Source organism: Ambystoma mexicanum, chromosome 4q (assembly GCF_040938575.1).
Source record: "Ambystoma mexicanum isolate Mex_15411 chromosome 4q, UKY_AmexF1_1, whole genome shotgun sequence".
Taxonomy (NCBI): domain Eukaryota; kingdom Metazoa; phylum Chordata; class Amphibia; order Caudata; family Ambystomatidae; genus Ambystoma; species Ambystoma mexicanum.
Window position 1 is genome coordinate 435880068 of NC_090928.1, and position 13579 is coordinate 435893646.

The 13579-nt window shown below is 36.9% G+C and overlaps 6 non-coding genes across 6 annotated transcripts; all 6 read left to right on the top strand.

Annotated features, from left to right (window-relative positions):
* Window positions 1–2617: 2617 nt before the first annotated feature.
* TRNAC-GCA (transfer RNA cysteine (anticodon GCA)) lies at window positions 2618–2689 on the top strand. Its single transcript has one exon. It is a non-coding gene; the product is annotated as a tRNA-Cys (tRNA).
* An 881-nt stretch (window positions 2690–3570) lies between these two features.
* TRNAC-GCA (transfer RNA cysteine (anticodon GCA)) lies at window positions 3571–3642 on the top strand. The gene has a single exon. It is a non-coding gene; the product is annotated as a tRNA-Cys (tRNA).
* An 883-nt stretch (window positions 3643–4525) lies between these two features.
* On the top strand, window positions 4526–4597 carry TRNAC-GCA (transfer RNA cysteine (anticodon GCA)). The gene has a single exon. It is a non-coding gene; the product is annotated as a tRNA-Cys (tRNA).
* A 5226-nt stretch (window positions 4598–9823) lies between these two features.
* TRNAC-GCA (transfer RNA cysteine (anticodon GCA)) lies at window positions 9824–9895 on the top strand. The gene has a single exon. It is a non-coding gene; the product is annotated as a tRNA-Cys (tRNA).
* A 1834-nt stretch (window positions 9896–11729) lies between these two features.
* TRNAC-GCA (transfer RNA cysteine (anticodon GCA)) lies at window positions 11730–11801 on the top strand. The gene has a single exon. It is a non-coding gene; the product is annotated as a tRNA-Cys (tRNA).
* Window positions 11802–12685: 884 nt separating this feature from the next.
* TRNAC-GCA (transfer RNA cysteine (anticodon GCA)) lies at window positions 12686–12757 on the top strand. Its single transcript has one exon. It is a non-coding gene; the product is annotated as a tRNA-Cys (tRNA).
* The last annotated feature ends 822 nt before the right edge of the window (window positions 12758–13579 follow it).

Here is a 13579-nt window from a genome sequence, read left to right on the forward strand (position 1 = left end):
TATGATACAAGCTGTGTTTTACATTCACCCAAGTTCTACTGGTGATATTATCAGTTTGAAATAGTCAATTAGAAGCTCATATGAATGTTATAAAACTGTGGTGGAAACCAAAAATATGCCCTTAATGAACTGTATTAATTTGTACAGCTGACCAGAAGTGCACTGATGTCATTAGTTCTACAAGTTCCATAGAGTCACCCACTCTATCACCTTTTTAAAAAAAGGGCAGTTTTCAGCAGTCAAGGGTTTAACTCAGTGTTAGAGCATAGGAGTGCAGTTCAAGAAGTCCCTGTTTCATAACTATATACCCTCTTCAATAGATCCTGTTTTTCAACCCAATGCACTGTAAGAAACAAAAGGATATATCAACATTTCATATACAAAACAATGAACAATTGGGTTTAACTATGCTCTTAGCACAAAATCAACAAACTGCAGTAGAGAAGCAGTTACATTTTGCAGAATTTGTGCATTTGACAAAAGATTTTTTTTCCATGTTCCAAGATCTACATGTCATACGAAATGTATGAATTCTTGCAATGGAAACCTCACTGTATTTTACCAAGGCAGATAAAGGACATCTTTTGTACCACTTATACTTATAAGGAGGGTTTGGTGACTGAAAATGCATTGTTTTGATGGTGATTGCATGTTGCTTGCACTTTGTACATATTACTGAATTAATAAAGGTGAACTTTTCAGAAATGTGGGTATAGCTTAGTGGTAGAGCATTTCACTGCAGATCAAGAGGTCCCTAGTTCAAATCTGGGTGCCCCCTTGTTCAACTGTTTTACCTGTAGAAATATTTTTTTAATTAAATAAATTGAAGAAAACATTTACAATCTTAGCATTTTATGTAATGAGCAACACATTTCTACATTTGAAATACTCCTGATCATCTCCTGAAACATAGGGTAAAAACCATGAAACTGTTTAGGATTTCTTCATATGATACAAGCTGTGTTTTACATTCACCCAAGTTCTATTGGTGATATTATCAGTTAGAAATAGTCCATTGCAAGCTCATATGAATGTTATAAAACTGTGGTGGAAACCAATAATATGCCCTTAATGAACTGTATTAATTTGTACAGCTGACCAGAAGTGCACTTATGTCATTAGTTCTACAAGTTCCATACAGTCACCCACTCTATCACCTTTTTAAAAAAGAGCAGTTTTCAGCATTCAAGGGTTTAACTCAGTGGTAGAGCATAGGAATGCAGTTCAAGAAGTCCCTGTTTCATAACCATATACCCTATTCAATAGATCCTGTTAAAATGTTTTTCAACCCAATGCACTGTAAGAAACAATAAGATATATCATCATTTCATATACAAAACAATGAACAATTGGGTTTAACTATGCTCTTAGCACAAAATTCACAAACTGCAGTAGAGAAGCAGTTACATTTTGCAGAATTTGTGCATTTGACAAAAGATTGTTTTTCCATGTTCCAAGATCTACATGTGATACGAAATGTATGAATTCTTGCAATGGAAACCTCACTGTATTTTACCAAGGCAGATAAAGGACATCCATTGCACCCCATATACTTATAAGGAGGTTTTGGTGGATGAAAATGCTTTGCTTTGATGGTGATTGCATGTTGCTTGAACTTTGTACATATTACTGAATTAATAAAGGTGAACTTTTCAGAACTGGTGGTATAGCTCAGTGGTAGAGCATTTGACTGCAGTTCAAGAAGTCCCTAGTTCTCATCTGGGTGCCCCCTTGTTCAACTGTTTTACCTGTAGAAATATTTTTTTTATTAAATAAATTGAAGAAAACATTTACAATCTTAGCATTTTATATAATGAGCAACACATTTCTACATTTGAAATACTCCTGATCATCTCCTGAAACATAGGGTAAACACCTTGAAAATGTTTAGGATTTCTTCATATGATACAAGCTGTGTTTGACATTCACCCAAGTTCTACTGGTGATATTATCAGTTTGAAATAGTCCATTGGAAGCTCACATGAATGTTATAAAACTGTGGTGGAAACCAATAATATGCCCTTAATGAATTGTATTAATTTGTACAGCTGACCAGAAGTGCACTGATGTCATTGCTTCTACAAGTTCCATACAGTTACCCACTCTATCACCTTTTTAGAAAAAGGGCAGTTTTCAGCATTCAAGGGTTTAACTCAGTGGTAGAGCATAGGAGTGCTGTTCAAGAAGAGAACCTGTTTCATAACCATATACCCTCATCAATAGATCCTGTTAAAATGTTTTTCAACCCAATGCACTGTAAGAAACAACAGGATATATCATCATTTCATATAAAAAAACAATGAACAATTGGGTTTAACTATACTCTTAGCACAAAATCAACACACTGCGGTAGAGAAGCAGTTACGTGTTGCAGAATTTGTGCATTTGACAAATGTTTTTTTTCCATGTTCCAAGATCTACATGTGATACGAAATGTATGAATTCTTGCAATGGAAACCTCAATGTATTTTACCAAGGCAGATAAAGGACATCCTTTGCACCCCATATACTTATAAGGAGGTTTTGGTGGCTGAAAATGCTTTGCTTTGATGGTGATTACATGTTGCTTGCACTTTGTACATATTACTGAATTAATAAAGGTGAACCTTTCAGAACTGGCGGTATAGCTCAGTGGTAGAGCATTTGACTGCAGATCAAGAGGTCCCTAGTTCAAATCTGGGTGCCCCCTTGTTCAACTGTTTTACCTGTAGAAATATTTTTTTATTAAATAAATTGAAGAACACATTTACAATCTTAGCATTCTATGTAATGAGCAACATATTTCTACATTTGAAATACTCCTGATCATCTCCTGAAACATAGGGTAAACACCATGAAACTGTTTAGGATTTCTTCATATGATACAAGCTGTGTTTTACATTCACCCAAGTTCTACTGGTGATATTATCAGTTTGAAATAGTCCATTGGAAGCTCATATGAATGTTATAAAACTGTGGTGGAAACCAATAATATGCCCTTAATGAACTGTATTAATTTGTACAGCTGACCAGAAGTGCACTGATGTCATTAGTTCTACAAGTTCCATACAGTCACCCACTCTATCACCTTTTTAAAAAAGAGCAGTTTTCAGCATTCAAGGGTTTAACTCAGTGGTAGAGCATAGGAATGCAGTTCAAGGAGTCCCTGTTTCATAACCATATACCCTCTTCAATAGATCCTGTTAAAATGTTTTTCAACCCAATGCACTGTAAGAAACAATAAGATATATCATCATTTCATATACAAAACAATGAACAATTGGGTTTACCTATGCTCTTAGCACAAAATCAACAAACTGCAGTAGAGAAGCAGTTACATTTTGCAGAATTTGTGCATTTGACAAAAGATTTTTTTTCCATGTTCCAAGATCTACATGTGATACGAAATGTATGAATTCTTGCAATGGAAACCTCACTGTATTTTACCAAGGCAGATAAAGGACATCCTTCGCACCCCATATACTTATAAGGAGGTTTTGGTGGCTGAAAATGCTTTGCTTTGATGGTGATTGCATGTTGCTTGCACTTTGTACATATTACTGACTTAATAAAGGTGAACTTTTCAGAACTGGGGGTATAGCTCAGTGGTAGAGCATTTGACTGCAGTTCAAGAGGTTCCTAGTTCAAATCTGGGTGCCCCCTTGTTCAACTGTTTTACCTGGAGAAATATTTGTTTTATTAAATAAATTGAAGAAAACATTTACAATCTTAGCATTTTATATAATGAGCAACACATTTCTACATTTGAAATACTCCTGATCATCTCCTGAAACATAGGGTAAACACCTTGAAACTGTTTAGGATTTCTTCATATGATACAAGCTGTGTTTGACATTCACCCAAGTTCTACTGGTGATATTATCAGTTTGAAATAGTCCATTGGAAGCTCACATGAATGTTATAAAACTGTGGTGGAAACCAATAATATGCCTTTAATGAAATGTATTAATTTGTACAGCTGACCAGAAGTGCACTGATGTCATTAGTTCTACAAGTTCCATACAGTTACCCACTCTATCACCTTTTTAGAAAAAGGGCAGTTTTCAGCATTCAAGGGTTTAACTCAGTGGTAGAGCATAGGAGTGCAGTTCAAGAAGTCCCTGTTTCATAACCATATACCCTCATCAATAGATCCTGTTAAAATGTTTTTCAACCCAATGCACTGTAAGAAACAATAGGATATATCATCATTTCATATAAAAAAACAATGAACAATTGGGTTTAACTATACTCTTAGCACAAAATCAACAAACTGCAGTAGAGAAGCAGTTACGTTTTGCAGAATTTGTGCATTTGACAAACGTTTTTTTTCCATGTTCCAAGATCTACATGTGATACGAAATGTATGAATTCTTGCAACGGAAACCTCACTGTATTTTACCAAGGCAGATAAAGGACATCCTTTGCACCCCATATACTTATAAGGAGGTTTTGGTGGCTGAAAATGCTTTGCTTTGATGGTGATTGCATGTTGCTTGCACTTTGTACATATTACTGAATTAATAAAGGTGAACTTTTCAGAACTGGGGGTATAGCTCAGTGGTAGAGCATTTGACTGCAGATCAAGAGCTCCCTAGTTCAAATCTGGGTGCCCCCTTGTTCAACTGTTTTACCTGTAGAAATATTTTTTTATTAAATAAATTGAAGAAAACATTTACAATCTTAGCATTCTATGTAATGAGCAACATATTTCTACATTTGAAATACTCCTGATCATCTCCTGAAACATAGGGTAAACACCATTAAGCTGTTTAGGATTTCTTTATATGATACAAGCTGTGTTTTACATTCACCCAAGTTCTACTGGTGATATGATCAGTTTGAAATAGTCCATTTGAAGCTCATATTAATGTTATAAAACGGTGGTGGAAATCAATAATATGCCCTTAATGAAATGTATTAATTTGTACAGCTGACCAGAAGTGCACTGATGTCATTAGTTCTACAAGTTCCATAGAGTCACCCACTCTATCACCTTTTTAAAAAAGGGCAGTTTTCAACATTCAAGGGTTTATGTCAGTGGTAGAGCGTAGGAGTGTAGTTCAAGAAGTCCCTGTTTCATAACCATATACCCTCTTCAATAGATCCTGTTAAAATGTTTTTCAACCCAATGCACTGTAAGAAACAATAGGATATATCATCATTTCATATACAAAACAATGAACAATTGGGTTTAACTATGCTCTTAGCACAAAATCAACAAACTGCAGTAGAGAAGCAGTTACATTTTGCAGAATTTGTGCATTTGACAAAAGATTGTTTTACCATGTTCCAAGATCTACATGTGATACGAAATGTATGAATTCTTGCAATGGAAACCTCACTGTATTTTACCAAGGCAGATAAAGGACATTCTTCGCACCCCTTATACTTATAAGGAGGGTTTGGTGGCTGAACATGCATTGCTTTGATGGTGATTGCATGTTGCTTCCACTTTGTACATATTACTGAATAAATAAAGGTGAGCATTTCAGAAATGGGGGTATAGCTCAGGGGTAGAGCATTTCACTGCAGATCAAAAGGTCCCTAGCTCAAATCTGGGTGCCCCCTTGCCCAACTGTTTTACCTGTAGAAATATTTTTTTAATGAAATAAATTGAAGTAAACATTTACAATCTTAGCATTTTATGTAATGAGCAACACATTTCTACATTTGAAATACTCCTGATCATCACCTGAAACATAGGGTAAACACCATTAAGCTGTTTAGGATTTCTTCTTATGATACAAGCTGTGTTTTACATTCACCCAAGTTCTACTGGTGATATTATCAGTTTGAAATAGTCGATTGGAAGCTCATGAAGTGGGAGAATGGGAGAAAAGACTCCCCCCAATCTCCTCGCGCCCCTGGCCTAGACAATCGCGACCCAGACACCCACCACGAGATGAATTTGCCTATCTACCAGACGACCAAATACCCTGGTACAGGAACATACGGATGTGCCCATCAGCCTGCCCACCAGCCTGCCCTGCTCAAGCCGACACCTGCATGTCTCGAATGAACTCGACTAAACCCTTCAACACTAAATAAACACATCGTTAGAGATGCCATGATGACCTAGCCAACTGTCAGAACACCCGTGCAACCATGCACACTGGACACCCCCACACCAATCCACACGAAGAACATACTCAGTGCTATGACGTAGGTGACGGACACACCCACTGACGCGCATCTTTATTATTTTTCACATAGGTTTTTCGAAAATGCAGAAACGCAAGACGCACAAAACACTCATCTAAATGCTTGCTGACGCTTCTCCTAACCCTTACATTGTGATGAAAATACAACGTAGACATGATCCCGCATATGAAGCAATGTGATACCGCAACTTAAAGTGCCGTGCATTAAACATCCCCACCTATGCACCAGGCCCAAGTAGGCCGCAAGCAAGAGCCTCCACGAACATTGGACGAGCAAGAGTACAATTGCTGACCCTGAAGAACACGCCCAGCGCGAACTGACAGCCAAGGTAGCGATGTTGCAACTCACATGCCACAAGCCGACGCCAAGGTCACACCTGCAAGCTAAGCCAGGCACACAGTGGAAAATACAACCTTAAATGTGCAGAATTCTGCCTCAACCACAGTCTCTCCTCACGTGACCAAGCCAAACCTGACAGGGTGCCAGACCCAGGAAGGAGAAGTCGCCTGGGTCCCACGTTTGAGACACAGGCTGCAACAATGAAATGACCCAATGGACACCTACAGCGATAGGAATGGTCTGCTCTCAGGCATATGAGCAAATCCACGCATTGTCTGCACGAACACATAGTTACATATTGTTGCAAATGACAGGTACACTGCGAGCTGGGAACAACGATGGTCCCAGGCTGGGGGGCTCGCGAGTCGACCAATCGGAACATGAGGCACTCATCACTGATGCCACTAACATTAGCCAATCATTAGGTGTCTTTGTGTAACAATTTTCAAGTATCTAATAGAAGGGACAACCTAAGTATACCACCTGACTGACCCTTAACCACTAACAGCGTTCTCTATACGTATGCTATACTAACCCTACCACTCGAGGAACCAATCCAGAGTGGCGATAGGTTTTTGCTAACTTTCCCAGGTGACGCAAGTAGCGCGTCATACTGAGGCAAAAAGGGGCATGCGAGCCCCACGAATTTCGAGAGTCTGGACTGACGCGTACGATCCTAGACCCATCCATGCCGTTATTCAATAAACAGCAGAACCACCTTGCTTCTTGTGTGTGTCTCATACTCATTTTTGGGATACACGTGAGGAGTTGGGGCCTCCCAGGCCGGAGGTCCGCGGAAGGCACAGCCGACCCCGGGAGAAACCATCCGACACTCATATGAATGTTAGAAAACTGTGGTGGAAACCAATAATATGCCCTTAATGAAATGTATTAATTTGTACAGCTGACCAGAAGTGCACTGATGCATTAGTTCTACAAGTTCCATAGAGTCACCCACTCTATCAGCTTTTTAAAAAAAGGGCAGTTTTCAACATTGAAGGGTTTATGTCAGTGGTAGGCGTAGGAGTGTAGTTCAAGAAGGCCCTGTTTCACAACCATATACCCTCTTCAATAGATCCTGTTAAAATGTATTTTTTAACCCAATGCACTGTAAGAACCAATAAGATATATCATCATTTCATATACAAAACAATGAACAATTGGGTTTAGCTATGCTCTTAGCACAAAATCAACACAGTTACGTTTTGCAGAATTTGTGCATTTGACAAAAGTTTATTTTCCATGTTCCAAGATCTACATGTGATACGAAATGTATGAATTCTTGCAATGGAAACCTCACTGTATTTTACCAAGGCAGATAAAGGACATCTTTTGTACCCCTTATACTTATAAGGAGGGTTTGGTGGCTGAAAATGCATTGCTTTGATGGTGATTGCATGTTGCTTCCACTTTGTACATATTACTGAATAAATAAAGGTGAACATTTCAGAAATGGGGCTATAGCTCAGGTGAAGAGCATTTCACTGCAGATCAAAAGGTCCCTACTTCAAATCTGGGTGCCCCCTTGTCCAACTGTTTTACCTGTAGAATTAAATAAATTGAAGAAAACATTTACAATCTTAGCATTTTATGTAATGAGCAACACATTTCTACATTTGAAATACTCCTGATCATCTCCTGAAACATAGGGTAAACACCATGAAACTGTTTAGGATTTCTTCATATGATACAAGCTGTGTTTTACATTCGCCCAAGTTCTACTGGTGATATTATCAGTTTGAAATAGTCCATTGGAAGCTCATATGAATGTTATAAAACTGTGGTGGAAACCAATAATATGCCTTTAATGAAATGTATTAATTTGTACAGCTGACCAGAAGTGCACTGATGTCATTAGTTCTACAAGTTCCATACAGTCACCCACTCTATCACCTTTTTAAAAAAAGGGCAGTTTTCAGCATTCAAGGGTTTATTTCAGTGGTAGAGCGTAGGAGTGCTTTTCAAGAAGTTCCTGTTTCATAACCATATACCCTCTTCAATAGATCCTGTTAAAATGTATTTTTTAACCCAATGCACTGTAAGAACCAATAAGATATATCATCATTTCATATACAAAACAATGAACAATTGGGTTTAGCTATGCTCTTAGCACAAAATCAACAAAATGCAGTAGAGGAACAGTTACGTTTTGCAGAATTTGTGCATTTGACAAAAGTTTATTTTCCATGTTCCAAGATCTACATGTGATACGAAATGTATGAATTCTTGCAATGGAAACCTCACTGTATTTTACCAAGGCAGATAAAGGACATCTTTTGTACCCCTTACACTTATAAGGAGGGTTTGGTGGCTGAAAATGCATTGCTTTGATGGTGATTGCATGTTGCTTCCACTTTGTACATATTACTGAATAAATAAAGGTGAACATTTCAGAAATGGGGCTATAGCTCAGGGGAAGAGCATTTCACTGCAGATCAAAAGGTCCCTACTTCAAATCTGGGTGCCCCCTTGTCCAACTGTTTTACCTGTAGAATTAAATAAATTGAAGAAAACATTTACAATCTTAGCATTTTATGTAATGAGCAACACATTTCTACATTTGAAATACTCCTGATCATCTCCTGAAACATAGGGTAAACACCATGAAACTGTTTAGGATTTCTTCATATGATACAAGCTGTGTTTTACATTCACCCAAGTTCTATTGGTGATATTATCAGTTTGAAATAGTCCATTGGAAGCTCATATGAATGTTATAAAACTGTGGTGGAAACCAATAATATGCCCTTAATGAACTGTATTAATTTGTACAGCTGACCGGAAGTGCACTGATGTCATTAGTTCTACAAGTTCCATACAGTCACCCACTCTATCACCTTTTTAAAAAAGAGCAGTTTTCAGCATTCAAGGGTTTAACTCAGTGGTAGAGCATAGGAATGCAGTTCAAGAAGTCCCTGTTTCATAACCATATACCCTCTTCAATAGATCCTGTTAAAATGTTTTTCAACCCAATGCACTGTAAGAAACAATAAGATATATCATCATTTCATATACAAAACAATGAACAATTGGGTTTAACTATGCTCTTAGCACAAAATCAACAAACTGCAGTAGAGAAGCAGTTACATTTTGCAGAATTTGTGCATTTGACAAAAGATTTTTTTTCCAAGTTCCAAGATCTACATGTAATACGAAATGTATGAATTCTTGCAATGGAAACCTCACTGTATTTTACCAAGGCAGATAAAGGACATCCTTCGCACCCCATATACTTATAAGGAGGTTTTGGTGGCTGAAAATGCTTTGCTTCGATGGTGATTGCATGTTGCTTGCACTTTGTACATATTACTGAATTAATAAAGGTGAACTTTTCAGAACTGGGGGTATAGCTCAGTGGTAGAGCATTTGACTGCAGTTTAAGAGGTCCCTAGTTCAAATCTGGGTGCCCCCTTGTTCAACTGTTTTACCTGTAGAAATATTTTTTTTATTACATACATTGAAGAAAACATTTACAATCTTAGCATTTTATATAATGAGCAACACATTTCTACATTTGAAATACTCCTGATCATCTCCTGAAACATAGGTAAACACCTTGAAACTGTTTAGGATTTCTTCATATGATACAAGCTGTGTTTGACATTCACCCAAGTTCTACTGGTGATATTATCAGTTTGAAATAGTCCATTGGAAGCTCACATGAATGTTATAAAACTGTGGTGGAAACCAATAATATGCCCTTAATGAAATGTATTAATTTGTACAGCTGACCAGAAGTGCACTGATGTCATTAGTTCTACAAGTTCCATACATTTACCCACTCTATCACCTTTTTAGAAAAAGGGCAGTTTTCAGCATTCAAGGGTTTAACTCAGTGGTAGAGCATAGAAGTGCAGTTCAAGAAGTCCCTGTTTCATAACCATATACCCTCATCAGTAGATCCTGTTAAAATGTTTTTCAACCCAATGCACTGTAAGAAACAATAGGATATATCATCATTTCATATAAAAAACAATGAAAAATTGGGTTTAACTATACTCTTAGCACAAAATCAACAAACTGCAGTAGAGAAGCAGTTACGTTTTGCAGAATTTGTGCATTTGACAAACGTTTTTTTTCCATGTTCCAAGATCTACATGTGATATGAAATGTATGAATTCTTGCAATGGAAACCTCACTGTATTTTACCAAGGCAGATAAAGGACATCCTTTACACCCCATATACTTATAAGGAGGTTTTGGAGGCTGAAAATGCTTTGCTTCGATGGTGATTGCATGTTGCTTGCACTTTGTACATATTACTGAATTAATAAAGGTGAGCTTTTCAGAAATGGGGGTATTGCTCAGTGGTAGAGCATTTGACTGCAGATCAAGAGGTCCCTAGTTTAAATCTGGGTGCCCCCTTGTTGAACTGTTTTACCTGTAGAAATATTTTTTTATTAAATAAATTGAAGAAAACATTTACAATCTTAGCATTCTATGTAATGAGCAACATATTTCTACATTTGAAATACTCCTGATCATCTCCTGAAACATAGGGTAAACACCACAAAACTGTTTAGGATTTCTTCATATGATACAAGCTGTGTTTTACATTCACCCAAGTTCTACTGGTGATATTATCAGTTTGAAATAGTCCATTGGAAGCTCATATGAATGTTACAAAACTGTGGTGGAAACCAATAATATGCCTTTAATGAAATGTATTAATTTGTACAGCTGACCAGAAGTGCACTGATGTCATTAGTTCTACAAGTTCCATACAGTCACCCACTCTATCACCTTTTTAAAAAAGGGCAGTTTTCAGCATTCAAGGGTTTAACTCAGTGGTAGAGCGTAGGAATGCAGTTCAAGAAGTCCCTGTTTCATAACCATATACCCTCTTCAATAGATCCTGTTAACATGTTTTTCAACCCAATGCACTGTAAGAAACAATAAGATATATCATCATTTCATATACAAAACAATGAACAATTGGGTTTAACTATGCTCTTAGCCCAAAATCAACAAACTGCAGTAGAGAAGCAGTTACATTTTGCAGAATTAGTGCATTTGACAAAAGATTTTTTTTCCATGTTCCAAGAGCTACATGTGATGCAAAATGTATGAATTCTTGCAATGGAAACCTCACTGTATTTTACCAAGGCAGATAAAGGACATCCTTCGCACCCCATATAGTTATAAGGAGGTTTTGGTGGCTGAAAATGCTTTGCTTTGATGGTGATTGCATGTTGCTTGCACTTTGTACATATTACTGAATAAATAAAGGTGAACATTTCAGAACTGGGGGTATAGCTCAGTGGTAGAGCATTTGACTGCAGATCAAGAGGTCCCTAGTTCAAATCTGGGTGCCCCCTTGTTCAACTGTTTTACCAGTAGAAATATTTTTTTTATTAAATAAATTGAAGAAAACATTTACAATCTTAGCATTTTATATAATGAGCAACACATTTCTACATTTGAAATACTCCTGATCATCTCCTGAAACATAGGGTAAACACCTTGAAACTGTTTAGGATTTCTTCATATGATACAAGCTGTGTTTGACATTCACCCAAGTTCTACTGGTGATATTATCAGTTTGAAATAGTCCATTGGAAGCTCACATGAATGTTATAAAACTGTGGTGGAAACCAATAATATGCCCTTAATGAAATGTATTAATTTGTACAGCTGACCAGAAGTGCACTGATGTCATTAGTTCTACAAGTTCCATACAGTTACCCACTCTATCACCTTTTTAGAAAAAGGGCAGTTTTCAGCATTCAAGGGTTTAACTCAGTGGTAGAGCATAGGAGTGCAGTTCAAGAAGTCCCTGTTTCATAACCATATACCCTCATCAATAGATCCTGTTAAAATGTTTTTCAACCCAATGCACTGTAAGAAACAATAGGATATATCATCATTTCATATAAAAAAAACAATGAACAATTGAGTTTAACTATACTCTTAGCACAAAATCAACAAACTGCAGTAGAGAAACAGTTACGTTTTGCAGAATTTGTTCATTTGACAAACGTTTTTTTTCCATGTTCTTAGATCTACATGTGATACGAAATGTATGAATTCTTGCAATGGAAACCTCACTGTATTTTACCAAGGCAGATAAAGGACATCCTTTGCACCCCATACACATATAAGGAGGTTTTGGTGGCTGAAAATGCTTTGCTTTGATGGTGATTGCATGTTGCTTGCACTTTGTACATATTACTGAATTAATAAAGGTGAACTTTTCAGAATTGGGGGTATAGCTCAGCGGTAGAGCATTTGACTGCAGATCAAGAGGTCCCTAGTTCAAATCTGGGTGCCCCCTTGTTCAACTGTTTTACCTGTAGAAATATTTTTTTATTAAATAAATTGAAGAAAACATTTACAATCTTAGCATTCTATGTAATGAGCCACATATTTCTACATTTGAAATACTCCTGATCATCTCCTGAAACATAGGGTAAACACCATGAAACTGTTTAGGATTTCTTCATATGATACAAGCTGTGTTTTACATTCACCCAAGTTCTACTGGTGATATTATCAGTTTGAAATAGTCCATTGGAAGCTCATATGAATGTTATAAAACTGTGGTGGAAACCAATAATATGCCTTTAATGAAATGTATTAATTTGTACAGCTGACCAGAAGTGCACTGATGTCATTAGTTCTACAAGTTCCATACAGTCACCCACTCTATCACCTTTTTAAAAAAGAGAAGTTTTCAGCATTCAAGGGTTTATTTCAGTGGTAGAGCGTAGGAGTGCTTTTCAAGAAGTTCCTGTTTCATAACCATATACCCTCTTCAATAGATCCTGTTAAAATGTATTTTTTAACCCAATGCACTGTAAGAACCAATAAGATATATCATCATTTCATATACAAAACAATGAACAATTGGGTTTAGCTATGCTCTTAGCACAAAATCAACAAAATGCAGTAGAGGAACAGTTACGTTTTGCAGAATTTGTGCATTTGACAAAAGTTTATTTTCCATGTTCCAAGATCTACATGTGATACGAAATGTATGAATTCTTGGAATGGAAACCTCACTGTATTTTACCAAGGCAGATAAAGGACATCTTTTGTACCCCTTATACTTATAAGGAGGGTTTGGTGGCTGAAAATGCATTGCTTTGATGGTGAT